At 33.2% G+C, this 10,361-nt stretch overlaps 1 protein-coding gene across 1 annotated transcript in view; it reads right to left on the reverse strand.

The window, feature by feature from the left end:
• The window catches only part of NDUFS4 (NADH:ubiquinone oxidoreductase subunit S4), a 106,502-nt gene that overhangs the window by 54,237 nt on the left and 41,904 nt on the right, over window positions 1-10,361 (reverse strand). The window lies entirely within an intron of this gene.

Genomic DNA, 10,361 nt, shown 5'->3' on the forward strand with positions numbered 1-10,361 from the left:
ATATTTGAATGTTTAATATATCATGATGCTTACTAAACTAAGAACCTCATTTTAATTTCTTGGATGTTAAATCTCAAACTACTCAATTAGACTTAAAATTCTTTTTAATTGACAGATTTTAATTATAATAATATATGCTTAGTAGTCATTGTAATAGATACAAATCTGTACACTAATCAAATCCTCAGTTCTTCAAATTACATTAGTGTTCTCAGCCCAACATATGTCCTATATGCTGTATAGAGAAAGCCAAGATCACTTTTTATACCTATTCCAGTGGAAGCATTAAATGTTTTTTAAAAAATGCTCAACTACTAATATGCAATATACTCAATGCTGAAAGAAGTATTAAACATGAAACAGGAATGGGACAAAAAGCCTATTCATATATTCTTGAAGAGTATGCCTTATGAAGAAGAGTTTTGTGGAAACAGTACACTGCATACAGTTAAGGGCTCCATATCACTACCCTCTTTTAAACTTCATCTTGTAAAACATGAATGATATTTGCAAGCTTATAAGTGGTATTTTGAAGAGTAGAATCAGCACAGACTAAGTTACATAAAATTAGAAACCCTGAACACAGAAACAGAATCAAAGTTTGCTAGTCTCAAATTCTGAGGTCTGCATTCTCCTTTCCTTTGCTCTAATTCTGTTCCTGGAAATACATGATTTAAAGAGAAAAAAGTAACTGTCACCAAAATATATTACTCCTATTTTTTTCACTTCCTCTCACCCCTGCCTTCTTTAAGAACTCACTGTAAGATGATGAACATGAGGCTTTAACAAGTTTAAGGCAGATATTTGGATGAATTCTTGAGTTTTGAAGTTATCTGATAGGCAGGCCAATTAAAAAAGCAATAACTAAAAACAAAATATTCTTTCTACTACCAAAGAAACAACAGCCAAACAACCCACCTATATTCAAACACAGGACATAAAACATCATGTATCTACATATTCTGATATAAACACCGATGATTCTTTTCCATTATATTCAGTGAAATGAATAAAATTAGACAAGCAATTTCCAAGAAGATAACATACAACTTATGTACCTTTAATTCAAAGAAAAATAGATACTTTTCACATATAAATTATATAATCTCTAAAATGTGACTCAAAAATATCTTAATCAAAATCCAAACAAGTAAAATATTATTAATTCTACTTTATTGAGAGCCAAAGCTCCTACATAATAACATGCAAGAATTTTAAATTCGTGAAAGCAAGTGTCAAGTACTACACACAATTTCCATACACAGCAGGTAGTAAAGCAAGAAAAGGACTGACACAGTAGCTCTCCCTAAAAGAGACGCACAATGGAGAACTGTGACACAGCTCCAGCACTCTACAGATCTATGCATTAAAGATGTTGTGGCTATTAACAGTTTAAACCTTTACTGTATTTTGCTAATTGGTACATAGAACTTTAAAGCTTTTGAAAGATAAAACATTCCAGTCATTTCAATTCTCCAGCATTGTTCAAGTATTCCAAGTAGGAACAAAGAGGAAAATAAATCAGCTTTAATTGCTGAAGAATCACAGATAATAGAGATGGCTGAATACTGTAGAGGAAAGATCTTTTGTTCTTAAACAATTTTAATATAGAAAGATCATTCTCTATTTTAAATTTAAATGGTTCCTGTCTGCATATAAAAACTACTATTAACATCAGTTTCCTCTGTAAGTACTTAAGTACAAGTTTTATACAGCTTGATGATATCTGAAAGTAACTTATTTTAATTGGGAGTATATTTTAGACAACAAATTCTGTACTTATTATAATTTTATTTAAAACAACTGTATAAATGATCTGACTTATTTTAATCAATATTAAATGTAAGAGTTAACAGAAGTTGCTTTAAAATTAATGATGTTAATGACTAGAAATATTTCCATTTGAAATGATCAATTTATTCTCTTTAGATAAATTTTCAGTAACTTAAGAGCATATTTTATCTGTCAACATAAAATTAAGCCATTTTAATATCAAATAAAATATTAAAACTTAATATTTTAATAGTCCTTATGCTAAGGTATATCTCTCCCACAAGAAAAATATTAAATGCAGTTTAATAACCTTCTAAAACATATAAACAATCACTTATGTGATTAATATTATTGGTACAAAGTACATTCATTGATTAACCTATCCCAAAAGTATAGGAAGAACATTTACTTCTAAGCCATAACAAATCTTAATATTTTTAATTACTTGAGTTTTTGGTATTTTCCAAAATTAGTATCTTTTCCCCTCCCTTTCTTCTCTGTCTCTGTCTCTCTCTCTCTCACACACACACACATACATATACTTGAAAATAAAGGCCAATTAAAGAATGGCCATTTCACTATAAAATTTACCCTTCCAAAATCATTAGTCACTACTTCTTTAGAATTTTAAGCAATAATATTCCTACAATTTAAAAGCCTATCCACTGTTTTTTTTTCAGTAGCTCATGGATAGTATGAAACCACAGAGAGGAGTACATTGTAAAAAAAACTATAGTTGTTTTTAAAACATAAAACTATATTGCAAACTAACATTTATATTTAGTCAGTGCTTTTTCTCTTTTTATTTTAATAGTCTCATCTAAATACAAAAATATAAATAAGCATCTGTAGACTGAAAAACATGAAGAAACATTATTCCATATTTAGTGAAAGTCTTATAGAAAAAAACCCCCACATGCTAAACTGCCACCATGGAAGGTTCTCAAAGGCTGCTATTCTTTGATGTAAAATGAAATACTACTTAGTGAATAAAACATAAAAAAACTCCTGTCTACCCTTCAAAGAGACATATCCTTTGACCCAGTGCTCCAGACTAAAGCCTTGAAATTTTTGCACAAGAATGCTGCGTGAGGGAAGTCCAGACAAAACAGACACTTGAGATGCTAGAAGGCTGTATAAGCCCAATCGCAGACACCAGTCCTTCCAATAATCTGGCAGAGATAGTGCTGCCGTGCACCAGAAGTAATCTCACCAAAAGAAGCCTGACCTCCCCCACCCCCACCAGAAAAAGCAAGCAGTCAAAGCAAATGTAAGCCTTTAACTTAGGTTTATCTTTTTGTGCAGGTCACCTCTTAATGGCAGATTTTTATTTCAAGTTTGCCGGCTTATAAAAAGTTTTCATCTATAAACTTTTAGTACATTAAGAGGCAAAAACAACATAAAACAAATACTTGTGTAGCAAACATAATTGTTTTATTTCTGAAGGCTTGCAAAATCATTCATTTTTACCAATTTCTTAAAGGAAGTTCAAGCAGTGAAAAAATTTTAAACTTACTAAAATGACAAAACGTTCTATGAAATAGCTTGTTGCTGCTTGCAGACATTCTAAAACTAGCAATATTACCATGCAGTTGACTGAGTGTGCTAATAATACCATGTGCTTAATCAAACAGCAATTACATATTGCAAATATGAGCAAGTAACAAAACTTTAACTGCTGTGTTATTGCTCTTTGGAAGAAATCATCAAGTTGTAAAACAACAAATGGGTAGCCTTCAAAACAGTGACTCTATGCTACATGCACATCTTTAAATATATAAATACAGATTACTTAAAATTTCTAAAATATTAGGATTTTATATTAATAGTGTGTATTGTAATTTCTCAAGTAAAAGCTTAGAAAGCTTAGCCAGCCATCCTCCCCACCCCACCGATTTGAGGCTGTATTACAGCTGGCTAAATAAAGTTTCCTTTTTCATATGCATTTGTGTTGAGGATGCATGTATAACTAACCACAATACCTTTGTAAGATCTAAAACAGGTGGTGCTTGATAGGTTTTAAGCAAAATAAGCATCTAAAAGAAAACAAGCCATTCAAATTTGTACATGTGCCTGGCACACTAGGTGCCCAATAATTATTTATTGAATAAAGAAATGAAAAATGAAGATGGCAGCCAATGTACTTTTACAGAATATACTAATATATGCGCTATTAAGGTTCATTTCATATTGTTTATTAATTGAAACAATTCATACATATTATGAAAGTATTTTTCTCTTTCTGTATTAAAATTTTAACTATTGAAGTAGATAGTTAACATAATACTGACAACCAGGAATTAGTATTTAAAAGAGGTAATAAAAGTAATGAAAATGATAAAAAAAAAACAAATAAAAATATATCTATGGAGGTTTAATGTATGTTTTGGTTGTTTTGTGGGGAGCACCTCCTCAAAATCTTTAAAAAGTTCTGAAAATTTAATTGTTTTTTGTAGTCCAACTAAATACAGAAAGGCAACACATTCATTGGACTTGGGTTGTCATCAAATGTACTGAAAGGAGATGGGAGGTGAGGTGGCATAAAAGACAAAAAGTTACTCTCTTAATAAGGCACAAAGCACAGACATTCTTCACCCAACCTCCATGGCACAGCAACTCCTGCAACAAAAACGAAGCACCAAACAACCAGGCGTAAGCTTTCCTCATTATTTGTAGGAAGGATCTCATATTTGGAAATAATAATGGTGCAACCCACAAAAAGTTTTTTTTTAATGTTTTTCTGCATAAATTGACAAGATTATTTTAAAATGCTGTCATCTCTTTTTATATTTAAATTTTTACTAGTTCCTTTATTAGTAAATGAAAAAGATAGCAGTTTATACACAACAAACAAGGAAGACATTCTTAAAATTGACCGATTAGAAATTTGCCATGTGTTCTGGTATAAAATTTATTATTCACAGTAATCAGGAATTACAATTTTCTGAAGACTGGTCTCTAATGACGTCAACACTGTGTGTGTATAGTTCTAAAATTAGGGAATAAATTCTTTACATTAGAAAATGCCACTTTCCCCTCTATATGTCTTGGGGGAAAAAAAAGGAAGCATGTTACCAATATACAATTGATGCCCAGAATAAAACATTTCATTAAATTCTGCCTGTCAGATGTGACAGCAACAAAAAGAAAGAAAAAAATTAAGCTTCATTTGGTAATATGCTGTTTGGGCATCTAAGAATATCAGCTGAAAATAAAAACAACATAGATTTAAGAGGAAAGAAATATGGTTTGATAACAGTACAAATATAAAAGGATCTAAGGTTTTAGTTCTCCCTGAATCCACATTAAGGAAGAAGTATGAAACCTAAGTTTTGAGTTGCCTTACTACAACTGCTGAGATTAACAGGAACAGAGATGATCCCTGCCATACGCTGCACCGTACACCTGGAGTATCATAAGAAATCTTGGCAACAACATTTAAAAGGGATTCAGTCAAACTGGAAAGTAATCAAGATGATTGATGAATTAAATGCAACTCGTGTGAAATAAATCAAAGCCCTGGGGATGTTTAACCCAGAAAAGTGAAGGCTTGGGATAATGACTACTTTGGTCTCAGGACTCCTTAATATTTTTAAAATTATTGAGACCCCAATAAGATCTGATTTATATGGAATATATCTAGATATTGACCATAAAAAATATTAAAATGGAGGAGCGCCTGGGTGGCTCAGTTGGTTAAGCATCTGACTTCAGCTCAGGTCTGATCTCACTGTTCATGAGTTTAAGCCCTGCCCTGGGCTCTGTGCTGACAACTCGGAACCAGAGAACCCGCTTCCAGTTCTACGCGTCCCTCTCTCTCTGACCCTCCCCCACTTGCACTATGTCTCACTCTCAAAAATGAATAAGTATTTGAAAATCTAAAAAATTAAAATGGATAAAAATATATATACTTAATATAAAATAAATTTAATATATATTTACATAAATAACATTATATTGAAAAATAACTATTTTCAAAAACTAAGACTTGCAATGATTTGCATTTTTTTAAATCTCGAATATCTAGCCTAATAAAAGACAGCTGAATTCTAACATCTGCTCCTGAATTCAAACTGTTGTGCTAAGTTGTCTTGGTTTCAAAATTTATCCTCAAATATGTAATTAGAAAAGGGAGCAATATTTTAATAGCTTTAATATTTTCATACTCTTACATTAAATTCATTGTTCTTTCCTGCACTTTAAGTGAAACTTTTACCCATGCATAATTTTATAAAATCATACACTGGCCATATGGAAAATACTATTTCACAGAAGTATGCAGATCTTCCAAATGTTAGCATATTTCATTACACGATATTTTAAAAATCACATTCATTAATACCACCACCAATCCTATTAGAACACTCTTTAAGTAATGGGAAGATGTCAAACTCAATCAGATCAGTGGCAAAATTAGGTTCTACAAAATTCTAATTTTCATTTGAAAGCTTGAATTTTATCACGGGTAAGTAACACTTCCTTGAAGTTAGTCTTTGAGAAAATGTCTGCCATGTACTGAAGACTAAAAACCATAGTTAGTCATCTGTTACTGTTGTTTTACTTAAAAAGCATTCCATTAAAAAGTGGCTAGGTTCAGTTTGCAAAAGTAACTCAACCATACAGGTGCTTTGCCCTGAGACACCTATGGTCCTTTGGTATGCAGCACAAGTGTTTTATGCGTATGGCTTGTTACATGGGACATAAAATGATGTGTATGCCCCAAAAAAAAAAAAAAAAAAAAGAGAGAGAGGGAGAGAGGGAGGGAGATGCATATGCAGCATTGAAATTTAATTAAAATTTTTTGATGATTAATCAAGGACATTAAGTCAAACTAGTTTTTTTACCTTGAATGCAAGAAAGTAAATAAAATGACTAGTACCACAGATGTACCACAATTGCTTCTGTACCTGAAGTGTCAGTGTCAACACAGTGAAAAGGGAAAATACAATCTTTGTATAATTGTAAAAATAGTTTGATTTGTGAACTCCTAAGGGTCTTGAGCCACTCCCCACCCGTACTCTGCCCAGGCCACTCTTTGAGAACCAAAGATTTAGGATGACCAAAGAGCTATTTTCAAATATACAGAAGGCTGTCATGTAGAAAATGGCATGCCCTATACCATAGGGTAGACCCTGAACCAATGGATATTAGTTAGAGAGAAGTATATTATCACCAAATTAAGAAACACTCTTTCCTCCTTTTAAAAAACTGAGATAGAGGCACCTGGGTGGCTCAGTCAATCTTAAGAGCAGCTCAGGTCACCATCTCACAGTTCATGAGTTTGAGCCCCATGTTGGTCTCTGTGCTGACAGCTCAGAACCTGGAGCCTGCTTCGGATTCTGTGTTTCCCCCTCTCTCTACCCCTCCCTCGCTTATGTGCACATGTGTGTGCTCTCCCTCTCTCCTCAAAAACAAACATTTTTTTAAAAAACCAAGATACAGGGAAGGTGGCAAACCATAAGAGACTCTTAAATACTGAAAACTGAGGGTTGATGGGGGTGGGGAAGAGGGGAAAGTGGGTGATGGAAATTGAGGAGGGCACTTGTTGGGATGAGCACTGAGATACAATTTGTAACCAATAAAATTAATCCTTTAAAGTGTTCAGTTCCATGTTGTTTTTTTAAATAAATGAATACAAATAAGGATTTTGAAAAAAGAATTGACACCATAATCAATACATAGAACAGTTACATCACCCCATTCCAATTTCCTAAAGCCCTTTTCAGTGTATTCCTCCTCCAACATCCAACCTTGAGAGCCAATGATCAATTTTCTGTCCCTAGAGATTTTGCCTGTTCTAGAATGCCAAATAAACAGAATCACATAGTATGTAGCCAGTGAGTCTGGCTCCTTTTACTTAACATAATGCACTGGAGATTTACCCACATTTGTTACTAATTGGTAAAAGTCTACTGTATAGATATACTGAAGTACAGTTGGGGTATTTCCAGTTGTTGGAATTATGAACAAAGGTATTAAAAATGTTTGCATGAAGGATTTTATGTGAATGTAAGATTTCATTTAACACTGAGAAGTAGGACTGCTAGGTTATATGGTATATATATATTTAACTTGGTAAGAAACTACCACTCTGTTTTCCAAATTGCCTGTACCATTTTGCATGAGAGTTCCAGTAGCTCTGCATCCTTGCTAGCACTTGGTGTGGTCAATTTTTTTTAAGCCATTCAATGAACCATGTATAGTGTGTATCACTGTATAGTGGTATCTCACTGTAGGGTATTTTAATGTTTTGCTTGCTTATTTATTTATTTTTGAGAGAGAGAGAGAGAGAGAGAGAGGGAGGGAGGGAGGGAGCAGGCAGAGAGACTGACAGGGATACAGAGAATCTCAAGCAGGCTCTGCTCTTCCAGCACAGATTGTGACACAGGGCTCAAACTCACCAACCATGAGATCCTGCCCTGAGCTGAAATCAAGAGTCCAACACTTAACCAAATGAGCCACCCAGGCACTCCTCTAACTGTAGTTTTAATATTTATTTCCTTAATCACTAATGATGTTCAGCATCTTTTTATGTGCTTATTTGCCATCTGAATATCTTCTGGATAAACTGCTCGTTTTTCTGAGTTAGTATCCTATTATTTAGTTATAAATGTTGTTTAGTGTCTGGATACAACTCCTCTATCAGACATGCTTTGTAAATATTTTCTCCTAATCTGTGCCTTGTCTTTTCTGTTTCTTTACAATGTCTTCCAAAGAGTAGAAATTTTTAATTATAAGGAACCTAACTTTACATTTTTTTAAAAAATGGGTTTAGTTTGTATCTATGAAATACATGCCTAACACAAAGTCACATTTTTTTCTAGAAGTTTTAGAATTTTCAGTTTTATATTTAGAACTAGGAGTTTACATTTAGAACTCCGAGTTACTTTTTGCATATGGTACACAGTATAAATCAAGGTTCTGTTTTGTTTCGCATTTGGGTATACAATTGTTCCATCTTCATTTGTTGAAAGGACTATTTTTTCTCAGTCAGAAATCACTTTCTAATAATTATGGCTGATTAGCAATATAATGAGTAACCTGAGAAGAAATGGGAACCAGGTAACTGGAAATTTTTAAAACAGAAGTTTGAGAACAAGTTGTTCAGGCTAATAAAAAAGGACAAAGATTAAATTATCTTTCTAAATCTCACTCTATGAAGTCCCCCAAGAAGGCAGTCTTGGGGAAAGTTTACAAGTCTTCCTTCATGTTCCCAACCCTTGCCCAGTTTTTATTTATTTACTTACTGGATTTCCCCATATGATTTTTCTTGAAAAAAGGTTGAACAATCTTTTAGATGAAAAATAACTAGATTCAGTAATAAAACTAGGTAACATCTAAAGTTATCCTTTGGTTTTAAATTCCTAGGATCCATTTTACAATAACCACAAAAATTTATCCCCAACAAAGCTTAGTCCACATGCTTAAGCCCTCGGCTGTAACTGGCATCACCTGTATTAATTTTAATACGTTATATAAGAATGCCCAATAGAAATCAGGATAATGGCCAATTCCCTTACCTTACAATTCAGATTCGAGCTTTCATCCAATTTCAAATACAAATATAACAGTAATCTAGTGTTGAGCAGTTAATTAAAATGGTATACTTCGTTAATAAATTGGTTTACATTACATAGCATGTTAAAATGCTGCTTACACATCTCCTTCTAAAATTCTTGTATTTACTTACAACTTTTGAAATATTATCATTAATGTTAATATATAGAACCCCACACCAACCTATCTACAGGTTTGCTTTCTGCAGTTTTAGTTACCCACAGTCAACTACAGTCTGAAAGCTTTGTGGGGTGCCTCAGTGGCTCTGTCAGTTAAGCATCTGACTCTGGGTTTCAGCTCAGGTCATCATCTCACAGTTCCTGAGTTTGAGACCCGCATGGGGCCTGCTTGGGATTCTCTCTCTCCCCCTCTCTCTGCCCCTCCTATGCTTGTACTAACATTTAAAAAAAAAAAAAAAGAAAGAAAGGAAAAAGAAAGCTAATGATTGTCCTTCTAACAGATCTGTCTAAAGGTCAACAGTAGTCAAATGCTACATCACAAAGCCTACATCATTCACCTGACTTCAGCTCACCACACAGGCATTTTGTCATCTCACATCATCACAAGAAGGGTGAGTCCAGTACAATGTTTTGAGAGAGACAACATTCACATAACTTTTATTAGTATATTGTTACAATTGTTCTATTTTACTAGTTGTTAATTTCTTACTGTGCCTAATTTGTAAATTAAACTTTATCATAGGAAAAACATAGCATATATAGGCTTTGGTACTATCCATTGTTTCAGACATCCACTGGGGGTCTTGGAGAGAGTCATTCAAAATGCCAATATAATCAAGTCTAATTGCTCAATATTTCTGGAAGTACCCTTCAGTCACTGGTCTTGTCATTGGTCTATCAACTGAAACATTCATCCAGTAATGTGTAGAAATAAGAAGACATGAAACCCCTATCAGCATTATGTTACCTGTTTGATTTTTTAATACTGCATTTTAATATAAACCTAAATGAATGGCTAAAACTATAGGTTTGAATTATCTGTTTAAATATTACTTCAATAACTATGAATAA

The sequence above is a fragment of the Suricata suricatta genome, chromosome 6 (assembly GCF_006229205.1).
Source record: "Suricata suricatta isolate VVHF042 chromosome 6, meerkat_22Aug2017_6uvM2_HiC, whole genome shotgun sequence".
NCBI lineage: Eukaryota > Metazoa > Chordata > Mammalia > Carnivora > Herpestidae > Suricata > Suricata suricatta.